General features: G+C 45.3%; 1 long non-coding RNA gene across 1 annotated transcript; it reads right to left on the bottom strand.

Moving 5' to 3' along the window:
- Positions 1 to 7,437: 7,437 nt before the first annotated feature.
- LOC309532087 lies at positions 7,438 to 9,368 on the bottom strand. The gene is made up of 2 exons (XR_014219591.1): positions 9,055 to 9,368; positions 7,438 to 7,781 (listed from the first exon to the last, which is right to left on the bottom strand). It is a non-coding gene; the product is annotated as an uncharacterized lncRNA (long non-coding RNA).
- Between the last annotated feature and the right edge of the window lie 5,028 nt (positions 9,369 to 14,396).

The raw sequence follows: 14,396 nt of genomic DNA, 5'->3' as shown, positions 1-14,396 counted from the left end.
GCTTTTTCAGTGGCTGCTTCCAGACTTTGCAACTCCCTCCCTGGAGAAGCAAGACAGGCTCCCTCCTTGTTGTCCTTGCACCGGCAGGTGAAAAGGGCCTTCTGATTCCAACAGGCTTTCGGGAACTGACTGAATTTAATGAATGGGTTGGTGCCGTGCAATAATTGCAAAGAATCATAGAATTGTAGAGTTGGAAGGGACCCTGAGAGTTATCAAGTCCAGACCTCTGCAATGCAAGAATATTTGTATGTTTCAAACTGATTTTATATATGCATATAGGCAGGGCTTTCAGGCCGAGGGAGCCGGCGTTTGTCCACAGACAGCTTTCCGGGTCATGTGGCCAGCAGGACTAAACCGCTTCTGGTGCAACGGGACACCATGACGGAAACCAGAGTGCACGGAAATGCTGTTTACCTTCCCGCCGCAGCAGTACCTATTTATCTACTTGCACTGGTGTGCTTTCGAACTGCGAGGTTGGCAGAAGGTGGGACAGAGCAACAGGAGCTCATCCCGTCATGGGGATTTGAACCGCCGACCTTCTGATCGGCAAGTCCAAGAGGCTCAGTGGTTTAGACCACAGCGCCACCCGCGTCGTATAAGCCTATATGTGTATTATAGCCATGTGCGTCTATATATGTACCATAGACCTATACATTTTCTGAATGGCAGTCTCTTCTCTAAATTCCTCCCCTTCCACAAGTGGAAACAAAAAGAACATCTCCATATCAGGACTACTCTATTTTCACTACAGTTTAAAACAGTACAAGCTGCTGATTAAATCTCTGCTCAGTTACACTCAGAAAGAGACTCCTTGCAGCAGAGCTGCTGTATCTCACCTTTAAACCCAATGTTTTTTATTGCAATACAGGTTGCTGTTGTTGCTGTCTTTTCCAGTTTGTTGTTATCAGCTTGGAGTCCTCAAGGTGGAGACAAGTTAGAGGGAGGCTTAAGGACGTAAACGTTGGGCCTGAAAACTATAGGGAACTTTCAAGAAGAAGAAAAACACATCAGAAATCCAAAAGGTTTGCTGGGCGTGACTCTTAAGTGCCAATTTGGCAAAAGTTGTGAGCATAAAATTGTCCCGCAGGAAGGATTTGCTGTCCTTGTTCAATATTAAACATGCTTGTTGCTGCTGTTCTTGAGCGAGCCAAAGGAAGCAGATAGAAAACACACTTTATTTTTCAGATAATGTATATGGGAAAATGCAGATAAAAGAGACAGATTTTCAAAGGAAATCACAGCAGGTGGGTGGCAATAATGTGCAATCACCCAGCATGCCTGTAAAAATCTCACATTTGCATATGCAAACAGGGCTACCGCACAGGCAAATCAGGGCATGGAATTGTTCCTTCTTTCTCTCTTGCTTAGATGGATGGTTTGACAGATTCCAAGGCTGTGCATTTCCAGTCCAACTGTCACAGGCCTGATATTCACTGAAATTTATAAGCGCCACCTGGTCAGAAACAATGACTGTGTGTTGCAACGAAGCTTGATATACAAAAAAAGAAGAAGAGAGAGTTGTTTTTCTAAATGCTTAGGGCATGCTTTCGCTAAAACTAACTCAGATTGTTTCAATGGGCAAGGAAAAGCGTCTCGCAGTAGAATGAGGAGGACTTAAAAATGCTTCTGTTTGGTGCTAGATCATATCCCCAAAGTATTTTTCTCTAAGGTTATATCCACAGCATACATTCAAAGCCCTCTTATCTGACTTTAAGGGTCATGCCTCCCCCCTGGAAGCTAGTTTGGTAAGGGTGCTGAGAGTTGTTAGGAGACCCCTTGCAGATCTGTAATTTTGCAGGACTCTTAAACAAACTACAATTCCTAGATTCTGGGGTGGGGGGTGGGGAGCCATACCCGTTAAAGGGGTAGAGAGTGTTTTAAATATATGGTGCATTTGTGACCTCAGGACTCAAGCTCTTCAGATACATTAGTAAAAGTCCTTTGGCAGGTAGGGCACAAGCCATCTGGTTGGCTGCTGTGAACACACAATTCTGGACTAAACGGGCCATTGGTCTGATCCAGCAAGCTCTTCTTATGCCCAGCTGGCACAGGCCTCAGACCTGGTAAGATCCCTCTTAACACTGTCCAAGTGTACAATTGAAGGAGAATGAAGGGGTGTGTGGTTTCAACTGAATGTTGAAGCCCCAGGCCTTAGAGGAAGGGACACTATAGTCTAACATGTATTAGAAAAGTTCTGTAAGGCAGGCCACATCTCTCTGGGGCAGACAAAGAAGCTGCCTTAAGCCAAGGCAGGTCATTGGTTCATTTATCTCAGTGTTCTCTCCACGGACCGGAAATAGCTCTCTGGGATTTCAGACAAAAGTTTTTCCCAGTCTGACCTGATGATATGAAGGACATACTCTCCCACATGTTGAGGAGAAAAACCGAGAAGTCATCTTCCCACGCAAGTCATGTGACCCACACAAGATCATGGCCCTGAATAAAACTTTTCTTGGGGCCACCACCCAAAAGCATGTGTTTTGGGGTGCAGTACAAGATCACAGCCCCCCCCCAAAGCACTTTGGAGAGCGAGGTCATAGCGCCCAAACTGGCCATTGTGCTCTTGTGCAAGAAAACAGGATATCCCAGTTTTGTTGGGACAGTTGAGAGGTATGCAAGGTTTGAAACTGAGACATTCTACAATGCTCTACTACTGAACCACAGCCCTTTATTCTTTTTCTTTTTTCCAAAGTGTAAAAAAAATTCAGAGGCAGTATACCTCCGAATACCAGTTACTGGTGTCCATGAGCAGACAAGGGCTGTTGCACTCATGCCATTTTTTCCATATTCTCAGAGGCATCTGGTTGGCCACTGTGACAACAAGATCCTGCACGGAGTTGGCCTTTTCACCTAATCCAGCACGGTTCTTATGGGGACCAGAAAAATAATGGGATGAAGTTGAAGGATGTGTTTAAAAGCCACAGTACATGAATGGTGGCTACAGGCCTGAAATCCACTAGGAGTAGATCCCACTTAACCCCTTAACCTTTAATATTCCTGGCTACAACCCGAGTTTGGCCTGGGATTTCCCACTTTTTCCTAAACGTGTAGTGCTTTTAGGTGTTCAAAATGTTTCCTAAATGTTTTCCTAGATGGTGCTTTTAAATATGTTTTTATTCCATTCTGAATTTTCTGTTTTAACATTTTGCCGTTTGCTGCCGTGAGCTCCTTTGAGAATGCACAAAGTTTTGTGTGGATTTTTTAAAACCCGGAATAATCTGTGAGGTTTATGTATGAAACACTGCCAACCACTAGGTGGTGCTGTACTATGTCCTTAGCCAGGGGAAGGCCAGTGGTGAGCGAGCTCTTTCCCTTGGTGCATCTATTGCTCCAGGTATCTGGACAGCATTATGGCACCTTCTGAAGCTAACCCCAACATTTTGACACAGAGGTTTGCAGGATATTATTATCCTGTTCAGGAAACACTTGATAGAGAAATCCAGAGGAGAACTGCAAAAGCAAAGATCCATTAAATTGCTGAGCCAAGAAGTGAGAAGAATTACCAGCCAGCAAATACCTTGAACCAGGTATATAAGAGAGAGAGAGAGAGAGAGAGAGAGAGAGAGAGAGAGAGAGAGAGAGAGAGCATCCTTTTAGCACCAGGATGGTTGGAGCCAAGATGGGTGCAGAAACGCCCTGTTTTCAAGCAATTGCCAAATGAAGCCCGAATTCTCCAAATCCTATCAACATCCTTGCAGCAACTCTCCTTTGAATTCTCAGGCACAGATTCTGCCAGGCATGCCGCAGTCTGACCACAAAACATGCCAGCAATGAGGCTACAGAGGCCATCGCTGCTATTGTCTCTTTGTTGAGGTTTATCTTCCAAGCGCCATAGATCATCCCTTTAATAGTGTGTGACTGGGGCCATGTTCCAGTTAAGCTGCCCCTCCCCTTTGAACAGTGGGCAGGTCAGACATCTGCTCCCAGCAGCTGACTCCCCCATTAAAATGATTATTTGCAGCCATGCACTCAACTTAGTTAAGTTTCGATTGTCTCTGTTATCACAGTTGAATTGCTAATGTGGCTTAGAGGGCGTTAGGAGCTGTTCGGCCAAGGAATTCATAAGAACTCGTGCAAGGACTATTTTCTGCTCCAGAGTAGCATAACAAAGCATTCCGTACACAGACGATACACTATATTTAGTTCAACAAGTGGGGAATATTATTTGGAGAAAAAATATTGGAGAACAATAGTGAACAATAGTGTTCCTTGCTGGAAAGCTGGACCATAAAGAAGCCTGATCGCCGAAGAATTGATGCTTTTGAATTACGATGCTGGAGGAGACTCTTGAGAGTCCCATGGACTGCAAGAAGATCAAACCTATCCATTCTGAAGGAAATCAGCCCTCAGTGCTCACTGGAAGGACAGATCCTGAAGCTGAGGCTCCAATACTTTGGCCACCTCATGAGAAGAGAAGACTCCCTGGAAAAGACCCTGATGTTGGGAAAGATGGAGGGCACAAAGAGAAGGGGACGACAGAGGACGAGATGGTTGGACAGTGTTCTCGAAGCTAAGAACATGAGTTTGACCAAACTGTGGGAGGCAGTGGAAGACAGAAGTGCCTGGTGTGCTCTGGTCCATGGGGTCACAAAGTGTCAGACACGACTAAACAACAACAACAAGTTTTCCTTGCAAACGGTGTGTTTGTACACATCATTGTGGGAGCTACCGCAGTAGCTTCAGGTATTGGAAACAGGAAACCAACAGGAGAACTATACTTCCTGGTCCAATCTGGAGCTTTCAAGTTCACAGCCCCAACTGTCCGATGCTCAGGGGCTAAAGCTGTTCTGGCCTTGCCAATTAAAAATTGATATATGCAGATTAGATAGCAGCGATCAACCCCTTGTGCCAATATACACGGAATGAAATAAAAATAAATTGATAATGGGAATCACAGTGGGAACATCTCATCTAATACGACTATCGTTTTCAGGATGTAGGAACAATTAAAATGTTCTGCACATTATTTTGAAAAGTGCAGCAGGCAGCAAAAGGAAAGGAAAGGGCAATTAGAAAGAGTTGAAAATGCCAAATGTTTCATAAATCTAGTATTTTAAATTACCACATTTAACCCTTTTGCTGTTGAAAATGAAAGTTAACGAGGTTGCAAAATGACTGTTTTCCCTCCCTAACAAAGCATACAATTATTTTTTATTCAGAAGCTAAAGCGTGGTTTTTATCTCTATGTGTATATTTATGTGCTTGTTTGTACATTCTGTACGCAGCCTGATTTTGCTACAAGGTGTGAACTAGGGATGGAGGAGAGATTTGTTGAGTTTGCATATTTATCTGAACTGAACCTACCCAGTTCACACAATAAAGGTAAAGGGACCCCTGACCATTAGGTCCAGTCATGACCGACTCTGGAGTTTTTGCGCTCATCTCGCTTTATTGGCCGAGGGAGCCGGCGTACAGCTTCCAGGTAATGTGGCCAGCATGACTAAGCCGCTTCTGGCGAACCAGAGCAGCACACGGAAACGCTGTTTACCTTCCCGCTGGAGCAGTACCTATTTATCTACTTGCACTTTGATGTGCTTTCGGACTGCTAGGTTGGCAGGAGCAGGGACCGAGCAACGGGAGCTACATGAACCCAAACACAGCTTTCTTCTAAAATCTGCAGTTCTCCAAATTTTTGGATGCTGATCTCTACCCAAAGAATGCATACAGAAATGTGCATACAGTGGTACCTCGGGTTACAGACGCTTCAGGTTACAGACTCTGCTAACTCAGAAATAGTACCTCGGATTAAAAACTTTACTTCAGGATAAGAACAGAAATTGTGCGGCAGCGGGATGCCCCATTAGCTAAAGTGGTGTCTCAGGTTAAGAACAGTTTCAGGTTAAGAACGGACCTCCGGAACGAATTAAGTTCTCAACCCGAGGTACCACTGTTTTACTGAAAATACTATGTAAAATTGCATTCTATCAGAGAGAAATCTGTCTCATGAGTGCTCCTTTGAGGGTCAAGTCAAACCATTGGAGACTTACAGCACCTGTTGTGGCTGTAGAGACTGATACGGGAGAGACATGTTTTGTTGCAGCTGGGGCAGAGGAAGGCGCCCGGTTGTGCTGATGCCATTGCACAATGGCATTTCTTCTCCCTGAGCTCCTCCCAGTGTTCATTCCTCCTCTGGTCATTACTATGGATGCTCAACCTGGCTGCCTGTCCCCAGGCACTGCAGTCGTCTGCAAGGGATGCCTGCATGGCAGGGTTGATCTTGCCAGCCTACATGTCACCTTTGCAGACATATTTGCAACATGGAGTTGGTCTGCCAACTGGCCTGGTGCCTGAAGCCAGCTCTCCATAGAAGCACATGCTTGGGACTCCTGCCATCTTCCATTCTGTGAAACATGACCAAGCCAGTGTAGATGTTGCTGAGACAGGAGTGCAAACATGCTGGGAATGTGGGTTTGGGAGAGCACATGTTTGTTTGAGGCTCTGTCCTGCCATGTGACACCCCAAATCCAGGGCCGGATTTAGGTTTGATGAGGCCCTAAGCTACTGAAGGTAATGGGGCGCTTTATATGTCCAGCTGTCCTTTGTCAGCAACAAATTGACTCTGTTTTTGTGTGTTGAATATATGCTATATGGTAATTTACAGACCTAATAGGTATCTAAAGCCATTTGCGCATGCAGAATGTAGGCACCCTATACAGTGGTGCCCCGCAAGACGAATGCCTCGCAAGACGGAAAACCCGCTAGACGAAAGGCTTTTCTGTTTTTGAGCTGCTTCGCAAGTCGATTTTCCCTATGGGCTTGCTTTGCAAGACGAAAACGTCTTCAAGTGTTCCGATTTTTTTTGCTCCCCCCCCTTTTTTAAGGCGCTAAGCCGCTAATAGCCTTTTAGCCGCTAATCCGCTAATCCTTTAATAGCCGCTAAGCCTTTAATAGCCGCTAAACCGCTAATAGCGCTAATCCGCTAATAGGGTTGCTTCGCAAGACGAAAAAACCGCTAGACGAAGAGACTCGCGGAACAGATTAATTTCATCTTGCGAGGCACCACTGTATGTAGAAATGAACCAACCAGTGATATTTTAGGGAGCAGGCTAGCAGGCGGGGCCCATGACTTACATCACAGGAGCCTACACAACACAAAACACTGTTGCTGTATGTAGGTTTTATTTTATTTGTTTTTTTATCTTATGTTTTGGAAATGTACATCCAGTTGTTTTTTCCTTTAATTTTTTGGGGGTCCCCCAAGAGAGTGGGGCCCTAAGCTATAGCTTGTTTAGCTTAAACGTAAACCCAGCACTGCATCTCGATATGGGTTGCTAGCATCGCATTCTCCGTATCCTTGAGGAGAAGGTCTCATCTGTGCAGAAATGTTCTCAAAAAAATTTATTGGTTTTCACAATATTATAAACAAACAAACAAACAAACAAACAAACACACAAGACAAACAAACATAACAAACATAAATCATAGCCTTATTGAAAATTACAGTTATTAACTTTGTTAAGTGACTTCCTCGCTTCCCCTTGGTTGAATTTCATTGCATGTCCTTTTAACGGTTTTCCAAATCCCAATTTTTATGAAATTTAACTTAAACATTAACATCCTTAAATCTTTACCTTATATAATTAAACATATTAATTCATCACTTAACATAAACAAAAGCCTAAGCCTATTAGGTATCTGCAAGCTATTTCTGGTTAATTTAACTTAACAAATTTAACCAAATAATCATTAAATTTGTTCCATTCTTCCTGATATTCCTCCTCCTTCTGGTCGCGGACTCTTCCGGTTAGGTCGGCTAGCTCCGAAAAATCCATCATCTTCATCTGCGGAGAAATGAATGTACATAAATGTGTATACCAAGAGGAACGTGTGCAAACAGTGTTCAAATTTTCAGGTGGGTTTTTCTTTTTTAAAACTGCAGGCGGGTAGGGGAATGTGGTGAAGTGGTGAAGTGGTCAGTCAATGCGAGAACAGGATTCTGGACTCGATGGGCCATTAGCCTAATGGTACATGCCTGTTCGCCAGAAGCGGCTTAGTCATGCTGGTCGCATGACCTGGAAGCTGTACCCTGGCTCCCTCGGTTAATAAAGCGAGATGAGCACCACAACCCCAGAGTCGGCCACGACTGGACCTAATGGTCAGGGGTCCCTTTACCTTTACCTTAATGTACGGGGACACGGGTGGCGCTGTGGGTTAAACCACAGAGCCTAGGGCTTGCCGATCAGAAGGTCAGCGGTTTGAATCCCTACGACAAGGTGAGTTCCCGTTCCTCGGTCCCTGCTCCTGCCAACCTAGCAGTTCAAAAGCACGTCAAAGTTCAAGTAGATAAATAGGTACCACTCCAGCGGGAAGGTAAACAATATGGTTAACAATAATGATAATGATGATCATAGAATCATAGAGTTGGAAGAGACCGCAAGGGCCATCGAGTCCAGCCCCCTGCCAAGCAGGAAACACCATCAGAGCACTCCTGACATATGGTTGTCAAGCCTCTGCTTAAAGACCTCCAAAGTAGGAGACTCCACCACACTCCTTGGCAGCAAATTCCACTGTCGAACAGCTCTTACTGTCAGGAAGTTCTTCCTAATGTTTAGGTGGAATCTTCTTTCTTGTAGTTTGGATCCATTGCTCCGTGTCCGCTTCTCTGGAGCAGCAGAAATCAACATGGAGCAGCAGAAAACAATGATGCTGCTGCTGCTGATGATGATGATATATACACCCTCCCTATCTGGGTGGTTTCCAGCAGATATAAAAACATAATAAAATATAAAAAACTTCCCTAAACAGGAATTTTGCTGTGCAGTTCTCCAGCCAGGCAATGTGTGCAAAAACCCATACACATGAGTAAAGTGTGAACATATTGGTGAAAATGACATAGAAAAATACATTCTGCTAAGAGAAACTGCTTTGCAAAAAAAAAAAATTAAAAAAATTGTGCACCTTAAGCAAAGTTGAATAGATAAATCTGCACTAAAATACGGACTAATTTTCATGAGGACTTTTTACTTTTGATGCAAACTGATGTGGAAATGCGGATAAGTGAACGTAACTACGGAACACCGGGAAAAAGAAACCGAGATTGACAGATTCACCTACCCCCTAGTGCACACTCCCTCCGTTTCCCAACAGCTGGAAGTTTCCCTCCAGCTTGAAGATCCAGTGATTTCTAGCTGTCACGCAGCTGTTGCAGAGACTCATATCCTCTCCCAGTTAGAAGACAGAACACTAAGAAAAGTCAAGGACCAAATGCCTATTCAAGTTTCAATTGCGCTTTTATGTCTGGCTGTAAATTCTGCCTTCTGCTTTCTCCCTGGTCCCATATGGCTGTTTCTGTAAGCTGATGAGATTGGAGCAGGGGACTCCCACAAAAGATATTTGAAAAGTTTTCAGGACCCTTTTTCAAAGAGGCATCTTGGTTTAAACCCACCCCCCTACAAAAAAAACCAAAAACCAACATGCTCAAAAGCCATTGAACTGTTGTTCAGACAAGCCTAACGTCGACCGTTGCACAATGGCGCTCATAAATTACTCACACCTTCTTTTGTGACTCCAGTCCCAGCCGCTGAAAGAGCATAGGCCTGAGCACACAAACACAGCAGCTTCCAGCTCTGTCCGCCCGCCCAGCCCAGCAGTCTTTTCTTGCCCTGTTTAACCTTCCTCACCACTCCCATTCAAGTTAAATCGAATGCTTAAGCAGCCGAAAGCAGGCGGCGTGATTCAGGGGCCCAGATTGTTAAGTGGGCCTCCTGTTTAAACCTTTGCTAATATTTGCAGGCGTGTTTTATGTCAGATGGCAGGAGACCAGGCCTAAGCATTGGCTGCCATGTGGGTAGCGCAAAAAACAACAACAACACACCCCACAATTTCTTTCTTCTGCTTCTTACAGAAGAAATCTCCTCCCCCACTGCCTAGGCAGGCACAGTTAATGCTAAGGATGCCGTCAGGCTCGTGATTGCAGTGGCTCAGAACACAATCTGTGTGCATGCCTTGATTCTGCATACACACACAAAAATATTGCTAAACAATTTAGCAGGAGTCTTGGTTGACCACAAACTTGACATGAGCCAACAGTGTGACGCGGCAGCTAAAAAAGCCAATGCAATTCTGGGATGCATCAATAGGAGTATAGCATCTAGATCAAGGGAAGTAATAGTGCCACTGTATTCTGCTCTGGTCAGACCTCACCTGGAGTACTGTGTCCAGTTCTGGGCACCACAGTTCAAGAAGGACACTGACAAACTGGAACGTGTCCAGAGGAGGGCAACCAAAATGGTCAAAGGCCTGGAAACGATGCCTTATGAGGAACGGCTAAGGGAGCTGGGCATGTTTAGCCTGGAGAAGAGGAGGTTAAGGGGTGATATGATAGCCATGTTCAAATATATAAAAGGATGTCACATAGAGGAGGGAGAAAGGTTGTTTTCTGCTGCTCCAGAGAAGCGGACACGGAGCAATGGATCCAAACTACAAGAAAGAAGATTCCACCTAAACATTAGGAAGAACTTCCTGACAGTGAGAGCTGTTCGACAGTGGAATTTGCTGCCAAGGAGTGTGGTGGAGTCTCCTACTTTGGAGGTCTTTAAGCAGAGGCTTGACAACCATATGTCAGGAGTGCTCTGATGGTGTTTCCTGCTTGGCAGGGGGTTGGACTCGATGGCCCTTGTGGTCTCTTCCAACTCTATGATTCTATGATTCTATGATTCTAATTTTGAGTGTGGGATTTAGGGTTGGATGCGGAGCACAGCATCATGTGAATGTCACCTTTCTTTCATTTTTTAAAAAGAAAGGTTCTAGTTTTCAAAATACCCTAACGTAGGGTTGCCTTATGTCTGGGTTTTCCCAAACCTCACCAGGATTTCAATGGCGGAATTCCCGAAAAGCAGTGGGGTCATCCTGGATTTTTGGCAACATAACCGAAAAATTGTGGCGTCCCCCCCCCAAAAAAAGCTTACCAACTTGGGAATTGGCTTCAAAAAGAAGAAGTCAACAAATTGTTTGTGTCCAGGTTTTCACTTCTTGAAATATGGCAACTCTACCTAACGAGTACATACCAAAAAAAAATCTAGTTGTACTTTACTGTGACATAAGCTTACATGGACTTTGTGTCTTTCTTTTTTTCTTCTTTTTGCTGCAGGAGACTCTTTATTTGATTTTTTAAATTGGGTTTTATAAACAACAACAACAAATTTTATTTATACCCCACCCTCCCCAGCCAGAGCCGGGCTCAGGGTGGCTAACACCAGTAAAATTACAGTAAAAACATAATAGGAAAAAAAATCAATTTAAAATACAGGTTAAAATGCAATTTAAAATGCAGCCTCATTTTAAATGTAGCCCATAGATCAAAACCATAAGGGGAGGGAAACATAAGGGTCAGACTGAGTCCAAACCAAAGGCCAGGCGGAACAGCTCTGTCTTGCAGGCCCTGCGGAAAGATGCCAAGTCCCGCAGGGCCCTAGTCTCTTGTGACAGAGCATTCCACCAAGTCAGGTCAAGTACTAAAAAGGCCTTGAGCCCTAGCTGAGACCAATCTAACCACCTTGCGACCTGGGACCTCCAAAATGTTGTCATTTATGGACCTCAAGGTCCTCCGTGGGGCATACCAGGAGAGGCGGTGCTGTAGGTACGTGAGTCCTAGGCCGCATAGGGCTTTAACGGTCAAAACCAGCACCTTAAACCTGACCCTGTACTCCACCGGGAGCCAGTGCAGTTGGTAAAGCACTGGGTGAAGGTGATCCCGCAGCAAGCCTCACCACGGCATTCAGCACCCGCTGGAGTTTCTGGGTCAGCTTCAAGGGCAGCACCGCGTAGACTGTATAACGTTATACAAATAAGTATACCAAGTCTTCTCATGTCATTTGTATATCACGAAAATAGCATGATAAATGTGGGAAAATATCTTTATGGCACAACTCCTGGGGAAGGGCCGTAGCTCAGTGGTGCTGCATTTGATTTCCCCGCAAGAGTCCTCTGGTTCAATTCCTGGCATATCCAGGTACGGCTGGGGATTTCCCCCTGTTTGAAAAGCTGGAGAGCCATTGGTAGCCACTGTAGACAATACTGAGCTGGAGGAACCTAAGGTCCCAGCTGGTATAAGGCAGCTTATACCAACTCCTTCCGGCAACTCCTGCAGCTAAGCTGGTGCCAAAAGTCTTGCTCTGCTTTCCATTGGACCACATCAGCGAGTCCCAGAGGTGAGTCTTGTTGTCTGGGCAGCCCTGGACCCTGGGGTGCAAGCCTAGGCTCGCGCCCCAGGGAGGTCACTTGGGTGCTGCTAACACAGCACTTTGATTTCACCTCCAAAGGCGCACTCCATTGCATCTCAAGACAAATGGATGCCAACAAGAAGGTCTGACAGATATCTAGGCCGACACGTGTCCCTGTTGCTTCTCTTCATGGGCCTCCTTGCAGCATTTCAACATGCTTGCTTTTCAGAGCACGTTGTACGATAAACATACTCAAAATGGAGACAGAAGGAGAACAGCTTGATCGCAGCCTGCTGCTGCCCTCTAATCTGCCTGCTGCAGCTTCTGCTGTTGCTATTTTGGCTGCTGCTTCCTTCAGAGTTGCCTTCCCTGTGCAACTGCTTCGTCTATTAATTGGGGAGTCAGGGGGAACGATGGAAATCCAGTGGGAAACCTGCCACAAGGGGCATTAAGAAGGGGAAGGTCACAATCCTGTGGCGAATGGACCAATGAATACAATGAAAAGAAAAAAGAATGTATAAATATGACTGTCTGTTGTTTTGTCATTTACAAGAAAGGAGATTCCTGACTAAACATCAGGAAGAACTTCTGGCAGTAAGAGCTGTTCAACAGTGGAATGGGCTCCCTGGGGAGGTTGTGGACTTCCCTTCCTTGGAGGTTTCCAAACAGAGATTAGATGGCCATCTGACATGGATACTTTAGCTGAGATTGCTGCATTGCAGAGGGCTGGACTAGATGACCCTCGGGATCCCTTCCAACTCTACAGTTCTATGATTCTCCCATTCAAAGGGGTAGTAAGTGGTTGTAAGGTAAAAAGGTAAAGGACCCCTGGATGGTTAAGTCCAGTCAAAGGCGAATATGGGGTTGCAGTGCTCATCTCGTTTCAGGGCAATGGAGCTGGCATTTGTCCACAGACAGCTTTCGGGGTCATGTGGCCAGCAGGACTAAACAGCTTCTGGCGCAACAGGACATCGTGACGGAAACCAGAGCACACAAAAATGCCGTTTACCTTCCCGCCGCAGCGGTACCGATTTATCTACTTGCACTCGTGTGTTTTCAAACTGCTAGGTTGGCAGGAGCTGGGACAGAGCAACGGGAGCTCATCGCATTGCGGGGATTTGAACCGCCAACCTTCCAATCAGCAAGCCCAAGAGGCTCAGTGGTTTAGACAACAGCACCATCCACTCCCTCTGCTCTGAGTGGTTGTACACCTAGGTGGCCCCAGCAAAGGTTCTTTCTGAGCTCTGGGGCCCTCAGCCAGTGACTGATCTTGGAGACTTCCAGTACCAGGCCTGACTTTACTCATTGACTCCATTGAGGGCGCATATCCAGCCAAGGCAACGTTCAAAACCACCCTGAGTATGTTGTGGGAGGCACATCCACTGCCAAAGCGCAGAGCTCATACTTCTTAAACCCCTACCCTCCCTTCAGACTCTTTTCCAACTTGGTCAACAACATGCAGCTCTTTCAAACCCAATCGCCAACAAACTCAGCCTTGTTGGGTCACAGCAGCCTCCTGCCACTAAGTCACCAGAGCTTTTAAAAAGTCAAAAGAGAGAGAGAGAGACTGAATTGAATTAATTCTTCCACACAATGCCCCACCAAATTAAGCTTCTGTAGTAAAGGTTTATTGACTGGGAAACAATGGCCCCTTAATCCCTTAGATGCTGCCAAGGTCCAGAGCGGTTGCTGCTAGCTAGCTGGCTTCTAAGTGATTATTTCTTTAGAGAACTATCCCCCCCAACCCGATCCCCTCCCTGCTCTTTTTTCTCACTTGGCCCCCACCTTTAATGTAATCTCAAAGGTTATCAAAGTCCTAAGTGGCAGAATAGCCTCAGAATCTCATTTAGAACGTTTCAGGAGAGGTGACCTTAGTTCTTCACTGTCTGGAGAACCGTATTGCCTTGTGGCCGTTTGTCGGATGATTGCTCATTGCATGGGATGGGCACTTCATGCCAAGGCTGAGCTTAGAGGGTGAGGCAAACCCTTTGGAGGCATTGTGCAGTTTACTTGAGCAGTGGTGGTGGTAGGGGAAACAAGCCTGTCAGAAGAAAAGGTCCATCCTCTCTGGAAATGCCAGCAATCATTTCAGTCTTATACTTCGTCTCAAGCAGTGAATGGAGAGATGTCCTGAAAAGATTCTGAACATTTTATTTTCTTATTTTAAAATAATTTCTATTGAAGATTTTCACGAAATACTAAAGAATGTGCAAGGTCTCTCTTTGTTGTTCAAAT

Source organism: Podarcis vaucheri (genome assembly GCF_965113315.1).
Source record: "Podarcis vaucheri genome assembly, chromosome: 1".
Taxonomy (NCBI): Eukaryota; Metazoa; Chordata; class Lepidosauria; order Squamata; family Lacertidae; genus Podarcis; species Podarcis vaucheri.
Note: the sequence above shows the minus strand (reverse complement) of the source record. Positions and strands in the feature narration are given on the sequence as shown.